At 45.1% G+C, this 24,296-nt stretch overlaps 1 protein-coding gene across 14 annotated transcripts in view; it reads right to left on the reverse strand.

Moving 5' to 3' along the window:
- The window catches only part of ARVCF (ARVCF delta catenin family member), a 606,803-nt gene that overhangs the window by 268,551 nt on the left and 313,956 nt on the right, over positions 1-24,296 (reverse strand). Inside the window, exon 1 of one of the 14 annotated variants that reach the window (XM_053369470.1) lies at positions 7,383-7,403. The exons of the other annotated variants lie outside the window; for them this stretch is intronic. The gene's annotated coding sequence lies outside the window, so the exon portion shown is untranslated. Of the gene's footprint in view, positions 1-7,382; positions 7,404-24,296 lie in introns of those variants that run through there. 14 annotated transcript variants of the gene reach the window in all.

Below are 24,296 nucleotides of genomic sequence, written 5' to 3' on the forward strand. Positions count from 1 at the left end.
TACATGCCTACAGAAATTCAATTTATCTCTTTCTATATACATAAAAATGTAAGGCTGGCATCATGCTGAAGTTTACATGCTTGCTGGGGGGAAAGGTGGGCTAAGCTGTGTGGGGATGGGTGAAGTTGAGGTGTAAATGGAGGGCTGGTTGGCAAAGGGAGAGATGGGGTTGGCAAACAAGAGGTGGCAGCCCCTATTATAGCTCAAAATCTTCAGGCTACGCGATTAACTTGTGTGGAAATGTGAGGACATAAAAAGAACTCTCCAGAATCAGACGGAAAGATCAGACCGGTCCAGTATCCTGTTCTCCCAGTGGTCAACCAGACCTGAATTCAACAGAAACTCTTCCCCAGCTGGGATTATCAGCAACTAATAAAGGGAGCAAGGGACGCAGGTGGTGTTGTGGCTTAAACCACAGAGCCTAGGACTTGCCAATCAGAAGGTCAGCGGTCCGAATCCCCATGACGGGATGAGCTCCCATTGCTCGGTCCCTGCTCCTGCCAACCTAGCAGTTCAAAAGCACGTCACAGTTCAAGTAGATAAATAGGTACCGCTCCAGCGGGAAGGTAAACGGCATTTCCTGCGCTGCTCTGGTTCGCCAGAAGCGGCTTAGTCATGCTGGCCACATGACCCAGAAGCTGTACGCTGGCTCCCTCGGCCAGTAAAGTGAGATGAGCGCCGCAACCCCAGAGTCGTCCGTGACTGGACTTGACAGTCCTTTAACTTTAATATAGGGAGCAGGTACAAAGAGGTGTGTACCAAATGCATTTAGTGTCTTCATACTTTCAGATCAATAGCTCACCAGGAAATGGTCAAAACATGAAATGAGACAGGGAACGACAAGCAGCCAGTCGTAATAGCAGTCATCATGCCAAAAAAGAAGAGAGAACAGGGGTACAATTGCCGATAGCTCTGCTATGCCTGCTGCCCAGCAACTGTCCAAGATCATTCTGCTTCTTGCAAGAGAAAAATCCAAAGTGCACCCACATGGCGGTAAAGGCATTCTAATAAACTAAACAATAGACTATTTGCTCCGTGTTAATTATACACCAAAATCTGCTCCTTAAAGTGGGTGGCCTCTCCCTGTCTCATGGCCAGGCCAGCTCTGCTGTTTCCTAAGTTGGGAACGGCCTACTCCATTTGCCAAAAACTTTCAGTTTCTTTTCTTGGAAATTTGGCTATCAGCCTTATCACACATCAAAGATAAACAGGACAATGGGAGCATAAAATAGCAAAGGCAATGACTGTGATAGGCACACAATGGCCAACACTGGAAACTTTCGCAGCCAAGATATGACCAAGCTGCTATAATGCAAAATAATACGCAGCAAATCTCAAAGCCTGCACGTTCAATACAATGAGTCACTCTAAAAAAAGGTAAAAGACCCCTGACAGTTAAGTCCAGTCATGAACAACTCTGGGGTTGCGGTGCTCATCTCGCTTTACTGGCCGAGGGAGCCGATGTTTGTCCGCAGACAGTTTTTCCAGGTCATGTGGCCAGCATGACTAAGCTGCTTCTGGCAAAACCAGAGCAGCGCACGGAAGCACTGTTTACCTTCCCGCCTATTTATCTACTTGCACTTTGACGTGCTTTCGAACTGCTAGGTTGGGGGAGCTGGGACAGAGCAACGGGAGCTCACCCCATCACGGGGATTCGAATCGCCGACCTTCCGATCAGCAAGCCCTAGGCTCTGTGGTTTAGATTAGACCACAGCGCCACCCGTGTCCCAATGAGTCATTCTAGCCTCACCTTAATTCTCCTCTGATATTACCCAATGTTCCTGGGATACCCGCACTCTTCATCATCACCCAATAAACAAAGAACAGGAACCACATTGAGTCTGTATAGCTCTCTGCTTGTATCACTGAGACCTTCATCAATAAAAATCAACTGCAAAGGAATTCTAATCCAGTTCCTAGTAGCCAAATGAACTGGGTCTTTCTGTCAGGACCCATAATCCAAAAAACAACTCAGAGCTGGAGGTTGCAGAGGCACCAACTAAGGAGCTATGGAATCTTGAATTGTAGTGCTAAGACGGACATGAAGGCTCATCTAGTCCAACTCCCTGCAATGCAGGAATCACAACTAAAGAATCTCTGACAAATGGCCATCCAAACTCTGTTTAAAAACCTCCAGTGAAGGTCCACCACTTACCTAGGTACTCAGTTCCACTGTTGAACAGCTCTTACCTTCAGAAAGTTCTTCCTAATGTTTATTTGGAATCTCGTTTCTTGAACCCATTGGTTCAGGTCACACTCTCTGGAGCAGCAGAAAACAAGATTGATCCATCTTCCATGTGACAGCCCTTTAGATATTTGAAGATGGCTACCAGAACAAGTTCATAGCTCTGAGCAGACTGCTGGAAGAGACCTGAAGCCTCAGAAGAACATCATGGACCACCAGGGTTTTGTAGGACCAGAGGCTGGACCTCATGGATACCTTTCCCTGAGCCTGAAGAACCAGTTGCCTCCCAACACACATCAATGTTCCAGCAGCAGAGAGAGCCCACCAGGAGGGAGGCAATGGAACAGAGGATTGCCAGGGGGTGAAGCCTAGAAGTAGTGTTCTGGAGCTGCTCCCAACCTTTGTCAGAGCAAGTGTCTCGGTCGGAGCTATCCGTGGTCCTGCAACCTCACTTCTTTTCCTGTGGGATCTGTCATTGGATCAGAACACAACATGTTCTCATCCTGTAGGTTTCCCTGCCAACCCAATGTTGACTTCAGGGGACCCACCAGACCAAAGTGTGTGGCCCAGCCCATATTCTGTGGACAGGCCAAGAGATACTTATCTTTTTCACCTCTCAGTGTGTGGATTTATAAGTAGCCAAAATGGCACTACCACTCCCAGAAAGGAGCCAGATATCAGCCTGCTCCAGGAAACTCAAATATTTGCAGCTGTGCTTGGGGGGGACGACGACCTGGAAGGGGTGGAACATAAGGAGGCAAAATTCCCAGTGAGGAGTAAGCATGTTCTGTGGCTAAGTCCCCATATGCACTATAAGGTAAAGGTAAAGGGACCCCTGACCATTAGGTCCAGTCGTGGCCGACTCTGGGGTTGTGGCGCTCATCTCGCTTTATTGGCTGAGGGAGCCGGCGTACAGCTTCCGGGTCATGTGGCCAGCATGACTAAGCCGTTTCTGGCAAACCAGAGCAGCACACAGAAACGCCGTTTACCTTCCTGCCAGAGTGGTACCTATTTATCTACTTGTACTTTGACATGCTTTTGAACTGCTAGGTGGGCAGGAGCAGAGACCGAGCAACGGGAGCTCACCCTGTCGCGGGGATTTGAACCGCCGACTTTCTGATCGGCAAGTCCTAGGCTCTGTGCTTTAACCCACAGTGCCACCAGCGTCCCTGTACTATACTGTACATTTCAAGCAGTATCATACCACTTTAAGCACTTGCGGCGTCCCCCAAGGAATCCTGGGAACTGTAGTTTGTTAAGGGGGCTGAGACTTCTTAGGAGACCCATTTCCCCTTCTCATAGCTACGATTCCCGGAGTTCTCGGGGAAGAGGGATTATTAAACTGATCTGGTAAGGGAATAATGGTCTCCTAGCAACTCTCAGCACCATTAACAAACTACAGTTCCCAGGATTCTTTGGGAGGCTGTTGTCATTTAATGTGCTATAATACTGCTTTAAAAGTACAGTGATTTGGGGCCTATTGGGCAAAAATCAAGGCAGCAGGGGTATGGGGCATCCTGAAAATAGACCCCTGGTCACTTGTTGGAACACTTCACGCTGCAACATTTTGTTGCCTGTCCATCCTGTTTAGATAAACAGCAGCAGCAGCAGCTTGGGAATTGGATATATGAATTAGCTCCATGTGCTGGGAGATTTGTAGCGTTGCTCTGCTAGCCAGAACAAACAATTTAGGAAAACTTGTGTTTTCCCCATTAACTTTAACTGTGGTATTCCTGAACAATAGGCTACAGATAAATAAAATAAACATTCTTTCCGGACCATTCAGTTTAAGAATTACACTGAGGAGTAAACAAAGGACCACCATTTCCTTTCAAAATTCATTCCCAACCCCCATCTTTATTACCTAATAACTGACATATATAATTTGAAATACATAGCTGATTAGGCACATAGTTTTATTTTGTTTTATTTAAAGCACTGTTTTTGTTTTTGTTTTAAAAAACAAATTAATCTAGTCCTGAAGTAATCAGGATGCTAACATTTAGGTGATTCCTCAGCAAATGCCTTTTCCTAAATCAACATAAAACATGTTTTATATAAAGCAGTTTTCTCTTTTGTTTCAAAGTCATAAATTTCAGCTATGCCCAAAATAATCTGAGATATAATTATCACCTCACCTCAACAAATAAGGTAAAGGTAAGGGGACCCCTGACCATTAGGTCCAGTCGTGGCCGACTCTGGGGTTGCGGCGCTCATCTCACTTTATTGGCAGAGGGAGCCGGCGTGCAGCTTCCGGGTCATGTGACCAGCATGACTAAATACTTGTTCCTAAATTGGCAAACATTTTGGGTTCTGTTTTTGTTTTTAAGAAAGTCAGATAATTCTGCTGGACCTGAAATAACCAAGGTGTTGACAACTGCATGCTCCCTCAGCAAATGTTTTCTTCATTAATCACCATTTGCTTAAGGTAAAATGATCTCCCTATCCCAAAAGGCAGTCTTCCTCAGCCAGGTTAACCTTGCCTTTCAGGCTGGCCAGGGAAAAAGAGGCTAAAAAACAGCTGGGGGCAGGGAGAGATTTGCAGAAGAAAACCAGTGAGCGGGAGGAAAGGTGAACAGGCAGTTCACATGCCCCAAACCTATTTATTTATTTTAAATCTATCCATTTTAAAAAGGCTGCAGGGCAGCTTATCATTGCAAGCACGGCACCAAAATAAGGCCAAATGGTCATTAGAAATGTACCAACTATTACAACTGCAAAACAGTGCTGAAAAATAATGGTCACATCTGCCCCATATGTTTAAAACACATTTAGAGAATATGATTTCCTCTAAAGAACCCAGATGATAGTTTTCACAGGCAACTGATTAGCCACTGTGATAACAGGATACCAGACTAGATGGACCTTTGGCCTGATCCAGCAGATGCAAAACTGCCATTTTAAAACGGCATTCATTTCTCTCTCTTCTCCTGCTATGGCTTCATGCAAATGCAGGATTCTGAATGGGCACTGTGAATTCTCCAATGGGGGCTGCGCTCTGACTCTGGGCAAACCCAGGATTGTGGTGTGCAGCACTACAAACCTCCCATGGGGACTGCGTGACGACAGCCTTACATTTCTATGTATATAGGAAGAAATGCATGGCGCTGATGTGACCTGGGCAACATTTAACGGCAACATGTAAAGAAAAGGCCAAACCAATTCCTGGAAGGTGGAGACTGGCAGCAAGCCTGGCAGGCTTCTCCGAGAAAGAAGAGTCAAAAGAAGATGCAGCTACTGACAAGGCCCTGTCTGTTGTCCAAAGTTTCTTCAAACTTTGGTAATACAACTGCTATGTATTACCATAGGAAGAGAATTAGGAGTAAGCTCTCGTCTGATGACTAGCTAGTCCAAATGCCCCCAAATAAAAATTATGAGGGGGACACAGGGTTGGAAACCCACTTTCTCCCTCATTCTCTTTCGCTCTGCTCTTTGAGCAGTTCATTCCCAAATTCTAAGACCTTCTGTGCCTCATTTTGCTGTGGGTCAGTCCCAAACTAGGAAGAACTCCAGGGTTCGTGTTTTGCTTCAAGGGGTGCAATGGGTAAACAGTGTGTGTTGCAGCTCTGAACCCAAAGGAAAGCCACTGGAAATTGTGAAAGCATTTGCCCAGGAGAATTCTTCTCAGTGTTAGAATGCAAGGTTCTGTAGGGTTATTTTCAAGGCGCATTTGCATTCTGACAAACAAATACGTCTCTTATGCTCCCTTCCTTCGGCATAGGTTAAATGTTATTCGTCACAATCAATCATGATTTGCTTACTTCACCAAGTGCCACTTAGCTACCTATTTGAAGCAGGGGTTCAATGGATGCTTTAGGTGAGATTCCTGCATTGCAGGGGGTTGGCCTAGATGGCTCTCATGATCCCTTCCAACTCTACAATTCTATGATTTTATGATCTCCTATAAAGAGCAGCAGGGACGCGGGTGGCGCTGTGGGTTAATCCACAGAGCCTAGGACTTGCCGATCAGAAGGTCAGTGGTTCAATTCCCCGCGACGGAGTGAGCTCCCGTTGTTCGGTCCCTGCTCCTGCCAATCTAGCAGTTTGAAAGCACATCACAGTGCAAGTAGATAAATAGGTACCGCTCTGGCGGGAAGGTAAACGGCGTTTCCGTGCGCTGCTCTGGTTCGCCAGAAGCGGCTTTGTCATGCTGGCCACATGACCTGGAAGCTGTACGCCGGCTCCCTCGGCCAATAAAGCAAGATGAGTGTTGCAACCCCAGAGTTGGCCACGACTGGACCTAATGGTCAGGGGTCCCTTTACCCTTTACCTTATAAAGAGCAGCGGCTCACAATTGGTATAGTAGAAATTACACACACACACACACAGTTGATACAGATCCAAGACCAAGTGTGAGAAACCTCCAAGTGCTTCTCAACTACAATTCCCATCAGTCCCAGCAAGCATGGCCAATGGCCAGGAATCATGGAGACTGTAGTGCAGCAACATCTGGAAGACTTTAGGTTCCTTACACCTGTGCTAGACCTTCTGTAAAGCAAAGCGGTTCTCAAAGGTTACCAAAAAATGTACAAGCCCCATCTCAACTAAAAGCCTCCTGCTTTTGGATAAGTAAACACAATATGAACTAATCTAATGCCAAGAGTTGTTTTTTACTCATTCCAGAATATACCTTTGCTAATATGAGATAATCTACTAAAAGATTAAAAGAAAGCAATTGAGTTTTTACACGAAACAGCAAAAGGCCTAAGATAAATTGTAAATCAGGCCAAGATTAAAGGGAGGTGGGAGAGAGGATTAGGCATACGTGGGCTATACTATCATGCAAGTAAATTGATGTGATTTAAAGATGAAAGTGATTCTTTTTTATCATTAAAGCAGTGTTAGTTAAAAACAAAACAAAAAAACACCACATGTTGCTTTGGTTATCAAAGAGAAAGGAGATGCAGGTTACCATCAAGAAAATGTTATTATTCAATCATTAAAGATCATAAAGATTATAATGTAAGATTTATGACACTGTGGGAAAGGAAGCCATTGTACTGTCAGAAGAAACACACCAGGGTTTAACAGGAGCAGCTCAGAAGCGTAACAGCAGAGAGTGGAGGACAAGATTAGAAGAGGATTGGTGTCTGTATTTGGACCAGCAACTGGCAATGCAAAATGACAGAAAGTGTTGCCCCTAAAACCAGAGGATCAAGTAGAGTTTGGGAACAGTTTCCTTGCAAGATTGCCTTACCCCGCACAGGTCCACTCCAGCACATCAGTCTGAGGGACTGGCACTGCCACATAATATCCGTTCTGCATTTGGAAGAATAGATTTTTCAGGGTGGAAGTACCTATGGATACCAGGCAGGTGCCTTCACCTGACGCCATTTTGTTGTTGTTGTTGTTCCTTCTGGGCCTTGGCTCCAAGCAATTTTTCCCCAGTGACAGAGTACCTTCTTAGAGGCTGGGCAGTCTTTTACTTCCCTTTCTTCACCTCAGCCTGTCTCTCTCATTCTTGTCAGAAGCAAGTATTTCTCTGAATGCAAGGTGCTGGGAATCACAAGCAAGGAAATAAATTTGCACTGGGGTTCTTCTTGTGGGCTTCCCAGAGGCCCTTGTGAGAAGAGAATGGGCCTCTGGTTTGATCCGCAGGGTTCTTCTTCTGCCAGGGTGTGGGGTGTTGAGACACCTGACGTTTCACTCCCCTCTGTCATGGTCTGGTTCACGGGTGATCGAAGTCCCAGCAGGGGACGTCAGGACCGGGGACAAGATGGCGGGGTGGGAGCAGGAACGGGGGTCTAGAAGCCAGGAGTCAGAAAGCCAAGAGTCCAAGGTTCAGATAGCCGGGAGTCAAGAAGCCAAGGGTCTGAGGATCAAGGAGCAAGGAGTCACGAAGTCAAGGGTCCGAGGCTCAAGAAGCAAGGAGTCACGAAGTCAGGGGTCCAAGGATCAAGAAGCAAGGAGTCACAAAGTCAGGGGTCCGAGAATCAAGGAGCAAGGAGTCACGAAGTCAGGGGTCCGAGGATCAAGAAGCAAGGAGTCACAAAGTCAGGGGTCTGAGAATCAAGGAGCAAGGAGTTAAGAAGCCAAGGGTCTGATGGTCAGGAAGCAAGGAGTCACAAAATCAGGGGTCCGAGGATCAAGAAGCAAGGAGTCACAAAGTCAGGGGTCCGAGGATCAAGAAGCAAGGAGTCACGAAGTCAAGGGTCCAAGGGTCAAGAAGCCAAGGTTCAAGGATCAGGAAGCAAGAAGCCAAACACAGCAAGGCAGGGAACGTGTTGCTGTGGCAAAGAGCCGAAGGGAAATGCTGACCTTATAGCCCTTCCCAGCTCTTGCCACCAGGTGCTGTGAGTTACCAATCGGTCTCACCTGTGTGGCTGCACCTTGCCTCTTCAGAACAAACTTAGGAAGGCCCCAGTCCTGCAGAGTCCTATTGGTCACAGGGCCTGGCTCCTGCACACACACCTGACATCCTCGCCTGAGCTGCGCTAAAGCTCTTCCCAGAGTTGCCTTTTGCCATCAGTGCCTTCTCCAAATGAGAATTCTGTGCCTTCAGCTCCTTGACCTGGTCGTTCACCTCTGTGAATCAGTCAGTTTGAGTTCTTCGTTTTATCACCTCACTCTTGACCCCCATCTGCCTGAAGTGATGCTCTTTCCCCCCTCAGCTTTTGCAAACCCCTCTTCTTCTTCTTCAGATTTGTGATGCAATTTGTGCCACCCAAAAACGGTCCATGTACCGCTTCCTCAAGCTGTTACTCGCTTGCCATATCCTCCTTTTACACAAGCACCTTGCCCTTGAGTAGTTTTGTCAAACTGATCCCTTTTCCCTCAGGGCTCTTCACCTTCTACTATTTTCTCACTGACAACCTCCTTCAAGAGGAGGCTTTTTCCTCCTTAACAGAGAGCGCAGGTAAAGATAGCCAATTTATTTGCAACAAACTGAAGTGAAAATTTGTAAGTGTCCCTCATGTCTCTCTCTATGTGTGTGTGGGGGGGGGGGAAATCTTGAGCCGCAACTACTGACATGTGAATCTGACCATTTCAGTTTCTTGTTTTGTTTTGTTTTTTAAAAAAATCCAATATTAAGTATGGTTCCCCACATTTATTTATTTCTTTACAATGGTTTTTATTAAATATTCCAATCATATGTATCTCTTTTTTTTTACACATTTTCTTCTTGATTTCCCATCCATCCTTCCCTGATTTTTTTTTCTTCCCCCTTAGCAGCTCCATTAAATCACATCTACATTTATTTTCTAAGCCCCAAATAGCCATTTGCTACATTCTTCCATCGCTCGTATCTCAAATCCAGTACAGGTTTTCATATAAGAATGATAATTCAACAAGTAGTCCACTACTGGCCTCCACTGAATTCTCCATGTTTCCACCTCAGTTTTCAAAAATGTTTTTATAAATAAATAAAGTCCTCATCAGAATTCATCAGCATTTTTCCTAATATACACATTTTTGTATGCAATTTTGCCTAATGGACACATTTTTGGGGCAAAGCAATGTTCCCAAATATAACGCATTTTCAGGTGTTATTTTCACGAACATATACATTTATATGCACACTTCAGCCTAGTATATTAATTTTTGTACACATTACTTGGCTGGAGAATTGCATTGCAATATTCAAACAAATGTGAATTCTGAAGGGTGGCTGTGTCTTGGGTTGCATGTGATCTCAGAAAGAGTGTAATACATGGGATCCCCCATTAAAGGCAAAATGAATTGAATTTTGACCCCATTTTTAAGCAACACAAAGGTAAGATGTGAGGATTTAACTATATGTTATTTTGTTTATCAATCCTGTCTCCAGAGATGCAAGGCTTGCTACTCCGCCACCCTGGATTTCATTTAATGACCTGCTTGAAATAACCAAATTAGGTAAATATTTAACCTCCTACTTCAAAGCACCAGAAATCCAAGGGTATTAGTTCTTTCCAGCAGGGAGCTGGGCAGCTTATATATGTGGATTGCCATCTAAGGTTAACAGGGGGAAAGGTACAACACTGCGGTGACAATCTCCCGCAAGCCCCCCTTTCAAGGATTGGAGATCTGAGCCTGATTGAGACATTACCTCATAAGCCTGAATCTTAAAATGGGGTCACAAACAGATTATTGCTTTTGTGCACGGTAGCATGTACCTCCTATCATAACAGGTAAGATTCAGCAGTGTATCTGTCGTCGCTACAGATTGAGGGTTGTAGCCAATGTGGCTCTAAGTTAAAGTCACTTAGCAGCATAATGGTTCTCCCGGTGAACTGTTTTGTGCCAGTGGGACATTGCTGTGCAAGAGAATGCATAAGCAGCCTCTGGTAATTTTGTTCCACAACATATTGAGCAATCTGTTGTGCAAGACGTTTCCGCCTGTACAACTGCAGCGCTGGATTCCTCAGTTGTGCTACACTGAAACTCACCCATCCTTTAGTGCAAGACCACTTGTGCTAATGGCTGGAGAACACTGAATATGGCCTTAAGAAAACTTTTAATAGCTGGTATCTGACCCCAGTCAAACTGGCCAAGAGGTACAAGAAAAGCTCTGACGTCTGCTGGAGATGCAAAAAAATGGGTTGGTACCTTTATGCACATGTGGTGAGACTGTGCGAAGATAAGAGAATTTTGGGATATAATATACAATGGACTCAAAAATATCTTTAAATTCTCGTTTTTTAAAAAAACCTGAAACCTTTTTGTTAGGCATTATGTCCATTGATATACAAAAAAAATCACAGAACCCTCTTCATATACACAGTGGCGAGGATTTTAATAGCAAAAAACTGGAAAGGTGATGTAATCCCCACAAAAACTGATTGGCAAGTAAAGATGATAGAATATTCAGAACTTGCAAGGATGCCTGTGAGAATAAGAGGAAATTCTAACCAGAAATTTAGTAAAGATTGGACAATGTTCAAAGAATATCTTTAAAAGTACTGCAATAACACAAATCTCCTGACATAGTTGGATTGAATCTTGAAGTTTAAGGAAATTATAAAGCAATTTCCCCCCTGATAATTACCTGAAAGAATAATAAAAATGAAGTGCGTATAGACTAATAAGGTATAAAAAGCACCATGAGGTGAATCGGAAGTTAAAGGGTATGTAATGTCAAATGAGGTGTTGTTAGTCAGTGTCTATGGTCTGTTTATGTCTTTTTTTGTTGTGTTTATGTTCTATGTAAATTGTTTTGTAATAAAGAATCTTTATAAAAGAGAGAACTTTTAATAGCACACAATCATGAATAAGAAGAGTGCTTAGAATACTCAGAGATAAATGAATAAACCACAACATCGGACGTTCTAAGGCTGTGAAGTAATTGGTGGGTAGCCACCTCATCTAGCTGAGCTCTCTACAGATAGAATTATTCCCCTAATTTGGACAGTGGCAGGTCATTGCCTACTAACTAATGGAACAGCTTGTTCTGCCTCAGCGTCCCATATTTATAGCCGGCCAAGCAGACTTTGATGACCGTGGCCAATAAACAGTGACCTCAAGATTCTGTCTCCAGGCAGAAAAGGAGGAAGAGAAGAAGCTTCTGCCTTGAGAGTTCAGTTTCTCACTTCTCTGGCAGATTGTACATCATCTCGAGAAAACTTTTAACTAGTTGCTATCTGGAGTAAGGTTAGGGACGCGGGTGGCGCTGTGGGTTAAACCACAGAGCCTAGGACTTGCCGATCAGAAGGTTGGTGGTTCGAATCCCTGCGACGGGGTGAGCTCCCATTGCTCGGTTCCTGCTCCTGCCAACCTAGCAGTTCGAAAGCACGTCAAAGTGCAAGTAGATAAATAGGTACCGCTCCAGCGGGAAGGTAAACGGCGTTTCCGTGCACTGCTCTGGTTCACTAGAAGTGGCTTAGTCATGCTGGCCACATGACCCGGAAGCTGTACGCTGGCTCCCTCGGCCAGTAAAGCGAGATGAGCGCCACAACCCCAGAGTCGTCCGCGACTGGACCTAATGGTCAGGGACCCCTTTACCTTTACCTATCTCGAATAAGACATACATAACCGGCAACCAAAGGGATATAAAGAGGGTAAAAGGACCTGCTTTCTCAGTTCTATTTATGCAAAAGAATCGGATGGATAATACCTCTTAAAAAAGCAGTCTATGACCAAGCTAGTTTTCACTAAGCTATGTGGCATCATAATGTTGTTCCCCATCTCCTGTTCTGCCTTGTATTCATCACACGCAGCACCGTTTCTGTTCTGCTGCAGTTCAGATTCTGCCAAAAACGACACTATTTTTCTCACTGTCCTCTGTGGTGAAATTAGATGTTAAATAAATCACACAATTTTTATGTAAAGTGCATTGTCGTTACGGTTTTTAATAAACCCATTTATTCCAATGCAAAGGAAACACAAGGCAAATAGCGGGATGAAATCAATAACATATAATCTGCAGACTGAAAGGAACCACAACGAATACTGCTCTTATTCACTGGATTGATTTCCATTCTGGACATGGGATAAATACGTGAACACCAGCAGTTTCCATTGCCATATTTTATTCCATCAGAATTCTCCAACACCTCTGTGTGTAGCCTCACCCCCCAAAAAGAAGAATGAGAGACCCCAGACTACTATCAAGGGACAGGCACAGTCAAGTATTTTCAAGAAGCTTTTTCTTATAACATAGTTTTGTGTTTCTCCCTCAAGAGCGATTTGGCAACAGTACAATGAGATAACTGTATTTTACCTCCCTGATTCCTAAAGGTCAGTCTCCCTGCTGCAATGTACATTAAATGCCCATTAATGCAGTATTCAGAGCACCAAATACCTATAGTGTGCATGGATGCCTCTGAGTGGAGAAAAATCAATTAGACCAACCAACCTTACACAGATATCTCAGCTGGTAATTGTCTATATTCCACTATGAAAATTAAGAAAAGCAACAACATTACAAGGGTATCTCTGTGTCGGGAAAATATTGAACATCACCAAGATAGCTTGCACCTCCCAGAAAGCAGAAATCTCTCTGTGTGTGCTATAAACCCTGTGGAGCTGTCTTGGAGGGGATGTCCGAATCCTGAGGAGGAATGGGAGGAACTTGGGGAGTTGTATGCCCTTGGGAGGGACGCGGGTGGCGCTGTGGTCTAAACCACAGAGCCTAGGGCTTGCCGATCAGAACGTCGGTGGTTCGAATCCCCACGACGGGGTGAGTTCCTGTTGCTCAGTCCCTGCTCCTGCCAACCTAGCAGTTTGAAAGCACGTCAAACTGAAAGTAGATTAATAATAATAATAAATAATAATAATAATAATAATAATAATAATAATAACCACAACAACAACAACAACAACAACAACAACAACAATAATTTATACCCCGCCCATCTGGCTGGGTTTCCCCAGCCACTCTGGGCGGCTTCCAACAGAACACTAAAATACAATAACCTATTAAACATTAAAAGCTTCCCTAAACAGGGCTGCCTTCAGATGTCTTCTAAAAGTTTGGTAGTTATTTTTCTCTTTGATATCTGGTGGGAGGGCATTCTACAGGGCGGGTACCACTACCGAGAAGGCCCTCTGCCTGGTTCCCTGTAACTTAAATAGGTACCGCTCCCGCAGGAAGGTAAACAGCGTTTCCGTGTGCTGCTCTGGTTCGCCAGAAGCAGCTTAGTCATGCTGGCCACATGACCCGGAAGCTGTAGGCTGGCTCCCTCAGCCAGTAAAGCAAGATGAGCGCCGAAACCCCAGAGTCGTCTGCGACTGGACCTAACAGTCATGAGTCCCTTCACCTTTATGCCCTTGGGAAGCGTCCTAGGAGGGTGGGAGAGGTGAAACCAAGCATCCAAGAAGTGTCTGAGCTCAGGAAGGCAATCAGTCATGAGGATGGAGGCCTCAAGTGGGTTGGCAAAGGATTGTTCCACCCCTAAGATATCAAACACCCTTAGCCACCTCCTGGGACGCGGGTGGCGCTGTGGGTTAAACCACAGAGCCTAGGACTTGCCGATCAGAAGGTCGCGGTTTGAATCCCTGCGATGGGGTGAGCTCCCGTTGCTCGGTCCCTGCTCCTGCCAACCTAGCAGTTCGAAAGCACGTCAAAGTGCAAGTAGATAAATAGGTACCGCTCCGGCGGGAAGGTAAACGGTATTTCCGTGCACTGCTCTGGTTTGCCAGAAGCGGCTTAGTCCTGCTGGCCACATGACCCAGAAGCTGTATGCCGGCTCCCTCGGCCAATAAAGCGAGATGAGCGCCGCAACCCCAGAGTCGGACACGACTGGACTTAATGGTCAGGGGTCCCTTTACCTTTAGCCACCTCCTGCTGTGGAGCTGTGCTGTATCAGTGAAAAACCTCTCTCTTTTGGAGAGGTGACTAAATCAGATGCCAGTCAGTGTCAACACCACCCCCATCTCCAAGGACATGGAGAAACCAGCGCAGGAGCAAACAGACCTCACAAACCCAACCACCTCAAAGGAGCACCTGTATGCTTACCTGGTCCCAGAACTCAGGCTGCTTACTGCACTAAGGCTGTATCTGCCGCACTCTTCAAAAGGAAAGTGTATGGGGCATGTTGGATCAATATCATAGCTTCCACATAGCCAGGCATCTAACCCTTTTGTGCCAGCTGCACCTTGTAACACATGCCTTGGCTATGTTCCAATCTGATTTATGCATTAAAGCCTTTGGCAGAAACTGGACTGGGAGAGCAAGTTCTACATCTGGCACCGAGGGCCAGGACAGTATGAAGTGGATGTTATGCCCTTCTGAAACGATTTTTAAAAAATAATGACCCTTGTTCAGGGTATGTACAACTTGTTCTATGAATACTAAAGACTTTCCCCAGTTTGCTGGACAGGGTTTTTGCATAGCAACCAGGGTGGGGGAGACTGCAATACGATCTCAGAAGGGCTCCCATTAAATAAATGCAGTGGTTGCGCTTTTGAAGATAGAAACTGGGAAGCACGTTGCCCTAAACACAACCAATTTGGTAGGTCATGGATGGTGAAGGTCTAGAATTGGCACACCGGGGGCTTTTTTTGTCCCATTGCTCCCTGCTCTCTGCTTACAATACATGGCGACCATCTGGAACAACTCAATTTAGGATGCCACAACTTCTGTGATAAATGTCTGGAAGCATTTCCAGAGAAGCATTCGGTCAGTTCTGCCATCCACATCCACTCAACATAATTAAACTTTTGCACAGGCCCAAGTCTTCTACGTCAACGCTTTCAGATCCCCAGCATCCAGAGGCAGAGGTCACAATCTTGCATTGTGCAAAGCCAGCGAACAGAGCATGCATTCCAATTGTCTGTCGAGGTCTACAAACAGTAGCTTGATCTTAGAGAGCTGCTAAAAAACAAAACAAAAAACCCAGCTGTTTTTGCACTTTCATCAGCAAAAATTTGCAGCCCTCCAACTCTTGGAACAAAGGGCTATCAGGATGAACACATGGGCGCTGAATGGAACAGTCTCCACTGTGCCCTTGATTCAAACAATTCAACTAATGCTTCTGGAAGCCCAAAGACAGGCTGTGGATTTACTGCACAGAAATTGTTCACATGCAGCTCAGACCAGTGCTTTTTCAGAGGAGTAAAAAAAAGCTGGGGTGGGGTGAGAGAAGGCGATTGGAATCTGCATGTTGTTGTTGTTGTTTAGTTGTTTAGTTGTATCTGACTCATCGTGACCCCATGGACCAGAGCATGCCAGGCACTCCTGTCTTCCACTGCCTCCCGCAGTTTGGTCAAACTCATGCTGGTAGCTTTGAGGACACTGTCCAGCCACCTCGTCCTCTGTTGTCCCCTTCTCCTTGTGCCCTCAATCTTTCCCACCATCAGGGTCTTTTCCAGGGAGTCTTCTCTTCTCATGAGATGGCCAAAGTATGGGAGCCTCAGCTTCAGGATCTGTCCTTCCAGTGAGCACTCAGGGCTGATTTCCTTCAGAATGGATAGGTTTGATCTTCTTGCAGTCCATGGGACTCTCAAGAGTCTCCTCCAGCACCATAATTCAAAAGCATCAATTCTTCGGCGATCAGCCTTCTTGATGGTCCAGCTCTCACTTCCATACATCACTACTGGGAAAACCATAGCTTTAACTATACGGACCTTTCCATCCAACCACTTCATTGAGTTGTTTTTAAGAAACCACATGCCTCTGGAAAGCTCACAGTTCAGACATAAGAGCGATGCATTTAGAGATACAACTGAAATCTGCAGCAAAAGGTGGGATCCTGTTCAGGATCCCAGGCAGCCACAAACATTACTACTACTGTATTTCTTCATTCTGAGATCGCCGTTAATCATCTGGTGCACAACTGCTTCTCTTACAGTTTAATTGGCGCAAAGGAACCCTTTATGGCACACATTTTATCTGAATTAACTAACTCAAACTCACATATAAGAAAAGATGGCCACAATGGTCAGCCTCTATGGGGAAAAAGCATGCTGATCTAGAGAGCCTTCTGATTGGGTGAGGCTGATAGGTTTTTTGTCTGATCTAGCACTTGGCCATCAAGAAATGCAGAAAGAGCCCCACACCAATCCTGTAACCAATGCCCTCCATTGGTATTGGTCAGAGCCTGTTTGTTCCTCTGCCGTTGGTATATCACATGCATAATGGTCTCATTTCAAATGACCAGTTCTCAGTACATGCTGCATTGTTGCAATGTGTATTAGTCACTTGGCTTCATCAGGCTAATTCTCAGGAGCAAAGTAAGGTTTCTCATAGAATCATCAAGTTGTAGAGTTGGAAGGGCCAATCCCGACAATGCAGGAATCACAACTTTACCAGTCTAACAAAATACATTCTAGCATGCCCAAGTGCAAATATGCAAGTGAATTTGAGCAGTATTGGATAATATGTTTGTGTCCACGAATGTTACATAAATAATAACATTATTTTCTTAATATTTCCCTTCCATTGAAATGCCTTGCTGATTTTTCTGTAGTAAATCACATCTATTCTGGCTGTAGAGGATAGAGCACGGTAGGTTTTAGCAGAAGCTGAACTGTAGTAGAACGGAAACAGCTTTGATTGCCATGAACACAGGACAGGATGGAAATAACTGCCTCCTTACACCAGGCTGTGCCTCTACTTAGCCCTAACCCCCCCCCCCAGATATGTAAAGCCATCACTCCCACCCCAGCCAAGCTGACTAAAGGCCCCCAAAGAGCTGGACTTGGCCTGGAAATGAAACAAAAACCTTGGATACCACTGAAGTTCAAATATAGAACAAGTTTTATTATTCCACGTGTCCCAAAATACATCTTAGCAAGGGAGTCGGTTCAGATCTCAAATTATATGCTGTTTATTCCCACTGGAAACCTAACGCCGAGTCCTTTCCCTTAAATCAACAACAAAAAGTCTTGGCTCTTATCCTTGTAAAGAAGGAACTTGACTCTTGTTATATTATTTTCTTATCAAAACAGGAAGGAGAGAGAGAGAAGTTAAAGACTTTTTTCATTTGCAGGAATCCTTTGCTGTGCAAAAGCAACCAACAAAAACGATCACGGCACAATGTACTTTGGCCAGGTTTCTTGAGCAGCGAGAGAGCTGTAATTGTGGATAGGCACCCGCAGTTCAAAATACAACATGGATTATACACAGACTCAAACAGCCAAACCACCAAAGGCACAAGCCTTTCTTCAGATATCTTGTTGTATAAGGCAGATGCTGATTTTATCAATGTTTCCTTTTCTGGAAGGGTTTTGGGCACCAGCCAGGATCTTGGGGGAGGGGGGTTAATTTGGTATTTGCTCAGCTTCTGGTACAGACTGAAGGGGGGCGGGGAGCAAAGACTGAAGGAGACTTTTCTTTGGGTCTTTGGCTTTTTTTGGCTTTTAACCGAAGGTGGTTTCCCTTCCCCCCCTTTTTTTGAATTCGGCTATATTAAACAAGCAAGAGAGAAAATGCGAAGTCACACGAGAAAAGAAAAATATAAGTAATACCATGTTGGTTAGGGAGATTAGGATCCTCCAATCCCAACCTGGCAGATCAAAGGCATTTATCAGCACCTTTGAAGTGGCTCAGGACTAGATTTCTAAAGCAGTCAGTTCTTCGGAGTAGCAGAAAATGAAAGATATAGAAAGAACCAAAGATTGCCTAGTCCACCCTCCTGATTAAAGGTGAAATGATTCACAACTACTGTCACAGACTGGTTGGACGCAGGGGAATGGTAGGAGGAACCAACTATGGAACCCCCAAGGGAAAAAGGATTAGAACTTGGAGTTTGGTGGTGGGACAACAGTGAGTAGTCAAAGGGAGAAGAGGGAAAAGTCTGGGAAGAGGAGGTGCTGGAAGCTAAAGAGGTAACAGGGCTTAGTGAGGAGAGAGAGTCTGTGACAGAGAGCAGACTCAGAGGCAGAAGCTGAAACAGGATAGTGGGATGAGGAAGGCCAAGAGACAGAGATGAGTTGGGCTGGTCAGATTCCCAGGTGTCTCCCCTGCCTGCTGTGACAAGCTCCCCTCCCTGATGTTCTCCCAGAACCAGAAAAGGCATGAAGCGGCAAGAGCAGATCCAGGCACACTGGCGCAGTCTCAGATTGCCTGGAGAAAACCTAGAAGAGGAGGGTACTTAGGCAGCTGTGAGAAGGCAGGGACTTTCAGTCTTCGCAATTGTCTCTACCGAAAAAGAATTTATGTGCTCAGTAGACTTAGCACTCCTTTGCAGATCCTGTTTTCTAATAAAGAGTTAACGTCAACCACTCCGTGTGATTTACTGCTGGCTCGCTCCTGACAACTACCAGGCCCACACTCAGATTAGACTATGCAGAGGAAATAAGTGTGTTTATTAATTAAAATCATCTCCCGACCTTCCTCCCAAAGGAGCACAAGGCGGCAAATATATAAGGGGTAAAACAATAAGGCAAGCAGTGATGATGGGGTTATTTTGCAGACAGTTAGAGACCTCTGGAGTTACTCTGGTACTTCCTGACTATTGAACTGCTTCCTTTTTGTTGTAGTTCTGGCTGCTGTGGTTGCTGAAAGTATGTAATTATAATAACTATAAGAATATTTTTATTATTTATACCCCGCCCATCTGGCTGGGTTTCCCCAGTCACTCTGGGCGGCTTAGAGAATATATAAAAACATAATAAAACACCAAGCATTAAAAACTTCCAGATACAGGGCTGCCTGTCCCATCTGGACATTTAAACTATTGTTATTTATGGATTTGAATGTTTTATGTGTATCATGAACCACTCTGAGATTCATAAATGTGCATCTGAAGAGTGGTTTATCAGTTTTTAAGATAAAAAGAAATGGGATATGACTACAGATCTACAGAATGTGTACATTGGGTTACGCAAACATAAGAGCCAAGAGTTTGCACTTCACCCTGGCCCTGTTTCACCTGGAATAAGTGACTCTGCCAAGATTACACTGCTGTTGTTGGTGTTAGCAAAGTCACTTACATAACACAGAAGTCTAGAGACAAAAGAAATCCTGATGGCATTTTACAGAGGAAACTGAACCCCCCAAAAACATATAGTTTGAGGATAAAGAAACAGAGAGGGGCAGGTCTCATCAGGCGCAGGGTTAGGTCCAACTTAACATTCACCAGAAAACTCCCTCACAGCAGCACACAGCAGCACAGCCAATCAGAGCACCTCCTGTCTCAGCCAATGGCTGGTTGCCAAGTAATACCTCCACCACTACCCTGGGTTGCTGACTTTAATTTGTCAGCATCCATCTGTCTCAAGAGACAATGGAGTGTGCCTCCAGGGGTGAAGTCAAATTGCCGCAGCACTCCAGTGACCTCGCTGGGGCATACGCTTGGGCAGTGTTTATATGCCAAGACCATCCTCTCGGCCTCGCTGATGTGGTCCAAAGGAAAGTAGGTCAATATGTCTGCCACCAGCTTGTTTGCAGGAGGAAGGAGGCAAGGTACAAACCAATTGCCAGGGACTCCAGTCTGGATTTGTGTAGCCCTTTTTTCCTCCCAAAGGTGGTGGAGGTTTAGGATCAGAGTTTTCCTTCAAGACGGGCTACCTTACCAGGTTGGCGAGCCCCGTCTGCCTCTCGCTTCCTTCTACACCACATGCAGAAACCACCTTCTTGACTGTTAGACCTGCTATTGATCTTGTCCACTCAATCTGCTGGAGCCTGTCTTTGCATGGCAGGGAAGTCCCTAACTCATTGAAGGTTTGAGATGCGCCGGTTACCCTCACCTGGTTAAGCCCAGCCAGTCAAAGCTGTTCCTGGAGTGTGGCTGCTGTCACATGTTGACAGTTTCCAGGAGCCACAGATGAGAGCCGAGTGCAGGGTGAGGACCAAATGAGGACAAACTACCCCAGGAGGAGCATGGTGCATCTCCCACCAGAGATACCCCCCTCTCCTAACACCCCATAAACAGTGACAACAGATGTCAGGGAACTGCCATCAGCTCAGAGGCAAGAGGTGGAAGGGCAGTTGTGTTACAGGGAGCCTCCAAAGATCTTGCGAAGCAGCTCTTTCTCTGGCGAGGAGGGAAGCCCCGCCTCCAGTGGGGAAGGGGCGCAGGGATCAGAAGATGCTAGGGAGAGCCTCAACACCAAGCCTGAGCAAAGCGGAAGGAAGGCAAGTCCCCCTTTGCCAACCCCCATTCTGCGCAGTAGGTTTGCACGCAGAGAGGGGAGGAGAAGGTTGGGGGTCAAACAACTGTTATGCTGGGGGAGGCATAAGGACCGCCCACTCCCAGATTCTGCAAGCGACTGAGCAGACACGGACTTGCGACGCTCTGCACTGTAAATAGTTTGTACAGATAATAAAGCCTGAAAAAGACAGGTTGGAGTCTTGCCTGTTTGCTCTCGAGCAACCACATCAGCTCCTGACAATGGAATTAACCCTTAAGTTGCCAATTGCCACTGCAGCTCCAACAGTTGATCCACACACAAAAATGAAGCAGCCACAGAAATATGGTTGCCTTAAATTTTCTACCGATGCTTCTTCTGCAACACTTTACAAAGTCTTTCCCCACTACATAAGGAATATGGAATGGTGGGGAGGGAGGGGAGACACTGAATTGCTGAGGAGAGGTAGAGATAATGTTACCCAACCTATTTCTCCATCTGAAACAAAGACGACCCTATTTTTAAAATGCATTCAATCCAGTTACAAGGAATGGGATTCTTATAAAAGAGGAAATTGTTAGCAGTGTCAAATTCTGCAGTTTGCATGGTGGATAACAGCCAAATGGAATACGCACATTTTTTAAAAGCCAGGAGAGTAATTTGAAGATGGCAGAACCCAAACTCATCTGAATACAACGAAACTGGCTGGGCTGGGGGGGGGGGGGGAGCAGAAGGAAATAATTCCACTTCTGTCACTGCCTACTAAAGGCACTGTGGTGTCTTCAGTTATGAGACAACCAACACAGATGTAAGACATCACCCTCCTGTTTTAGCAAGGTGCCGAAACACAGTAAATAATGTTGATGGCTATTAAAATAATGAGATTCTGCGCCAGGGATGTTGCAACTCCAGATGTGAAGGTCATTCCTGACACTTAATAAATAATAGAAACTGTATTGCCTTCTGCCTCCTTTTAATCTTACAATAAAGAGAGGAGGACTGTCAAATGTCACCTCTTATTTTCTTCATCTATGCCATCTGCACGCCTCTTTTTAGCCACACACTCCCCCTTCGGGGGAGGAAGCAGAGAAGGGAGATGATGGATATGTTGAGCACTTCCAGCGCGATTTCAAATGGTTCCCCCCCCCCCGCTCCAGAAATAACCTGCTGGGGAAAATGTTGTACCTTGAAAACAAGGTACAATTCTTTTAAAAAATAAAATAAATGCCTAGAAGCTCCACTTCACACACAACCTTCACATTACTGTGCCATTGGCTGGTGTTTGGACTTGTAATTGATGGATGAAAATTTGAGCAGGAAAGAACACTGAGACAAGATCACATCGTAAAACACACGATAAGTACCTTGGCTTCGTGGGATGTATCAGAAATGCAGGAGATCAACGGGGGGGGGAGGGCTGTGATAAGATCACACTGTTAAGGGCAAAAAGTGGATGCAATCAGGCTCCTCAGATATGTCTCTGCACCTTACATTTAACACTGTATTATGCCATCTTAACATTCCTGGTGCTGTCTAGGTTTGTCATTGCCACAAAAGACAGCATCTTAAAAAGCAGAGACATCACCTTGCCAACAAAGGTCTGAATAGTTAAAGCTATGGTTTTCCCAGTAGTGATGTATGGAAGTGAGAGCTGGACCATCAAGAAGGCTGATCGTCGAAGAATTGATGCTTTTGAATTATGGTGCTGGAGGAGACTCTTGAGAGTCCCATGGACTGCAAGAAGATCAAACCTATCCATTCTGAAGGAAATCAGCCCTCAGTGCTCACTGGAAGGACAGATCCTGAAGCTGAGGCTGCAATACTTTGGCCGCCTCATGAGAAGAGAAGACTCCCTGGGAAAGACCCTGATGTTGGGAAAGATGGAGGGCAGAAGGAGAAGGGGATGACAGAGGGCGAGATGGTTGGATACTGTTTTCGAGGTTACCAGCATGAGTTTGACCAAACTGCGGGAGGCAGTGGAGGACAGAGGTGCCTGGCGTTCTCTGGTCCATGGGGTCACGAAGAGTCGGACACGACTAAACAACAACAACAACAACATTCCCACCCCAGCCAGCAGCTGGTCTTCAGAATTATATACCTCTGAACCCAAGAGGTTCCATTCTGTTGTTTTGGCCGGTAGCCTTTGATTAGATTTATCTTCCACAAATTTTTCTAATCTCCCTTCACAGCCTCATCAATCTTGCAACAGCAAATTCTGTAAAATAATTCCACGTTGTGTGAAAGCGGGCTCTCTTTTGTTCCTCCTGAATCCAGTGGAATCCAGAGGCAGTGGAAGACAGGAGTGCCTGGTGTGCTCTGGTCCAGGGGGTCACGAAGAGTCGGACACAACTAAACAACAACAACATTCCTGGTATAATACTGTTTTCTGCCAAAGAATCCTGGCATCTTGGAAGACATTAGATCAGACTAATACAGGACACTGGTCCTCAAGGGTATGGCAAATAGCCTTTCCTGGGGGGGGAAATGACCACAAATGAAAAGTATCTAAAGGGCAGACCACAAAAGACTTTCCTTTTTGCCAAACTGTATTATTTGATTTCCTTTACAGACAAGGAGGCACACGGTAGGCGAGTTCCTTGGATATATGCTAAGGCACTTGGATGGCTGTGAAAATCGACCTCTAGTCCAGGAAGGTTTTGTTTAGTTTTGACTTTACATCTGAGATTTTTCTTACATTCCTGCACAGGAACACATTTAAAAAGATTCACAGTATGGGTTGAGATGCAATGTTGCTTGCAAATAACTATCCACCAAGCTACCTGGCAAGAGTGTTGAATTTTTCAGAAGAAAGGGAGGGGGAAGCTTCTAACCCAAGCTTTTTTTTCATATGCTTATGTGATCTCTTTTGAAGTGCATCCAGAAAACATCTACTATATTTAAATTTGCAAAATCACTGTGATGACATTAGACAGCATTAAGCAAAAATAAATAAATCCTAATTATGTCTTGAAGCGATAGGAAGTATAGCTCTTCTAAAATATTTTGTTGTGGGTAGCAGGAGAGCAAGCAGAAAATATCTGCATTTCTTCTTTGCATTCTTCCTCCAAAATGTGGCACTCAGCTGCATACTTATTTCCTTGCCCAAATGTGCACCATCCCATGATAGCTAAAATCCAGCCACACATGCAGATCTTAACACAGTTCCATTTAAGTTTAGAGCAATTTTCCAGCCTCTAGATTGGGGTAGCCAATGAGGAGGTGGACTACAGTTGTTGTGGACTACAACTCCCATCAGTCCCAGACAGTGTGGTCAGTGGCTAGGGGTGATGGGAGTTGTAGTCCACAACATCTGGAGGTCGTCTCTCCCCACCCCATGGGTTGACCCTGCCCTAGCTACTAATGCTGCTTACAGACTTTCAAGAAAAAGGCTCCTGCTCTAGTGCCATAGACTTTTCCAGTTTGTTTGTTTTTAGTTTTTAGGGTTTTTTTTGCACCATGCAGATTGTTTCTTTCTGGAGTCAGCCTGTGAATACTTGCAAACTTGCAAAGTTGAGTTACACATACGGCAGGTCTGGCAAAAGGTAGTGTCTCAATCTTTGTTGTGCTTCCTCAACATAGATAATCATTTGTGTATCTTTTTGCAGATTTGTTCCAACTGTTTCCTGTGTCATTCAAATTGAAATATCCCATATATTTTAACTTCTGAATCCCTGATAGC

This window comes from Podarcis raffonei, chromosome 16 (genome assembly GCF_027172205.1).
Source record: "Podarcis raffonei isolate rPodRaf1 chromosome 16, rPodRaf1.pri, whole genome shotgun sequence".
Classification (NCBI taxonomy): Eukaryota; Metazoa; Chordata; class Lepidosauria; order Squamata; family Lacertidae; genus Podarcis; species Podarcis raffonei.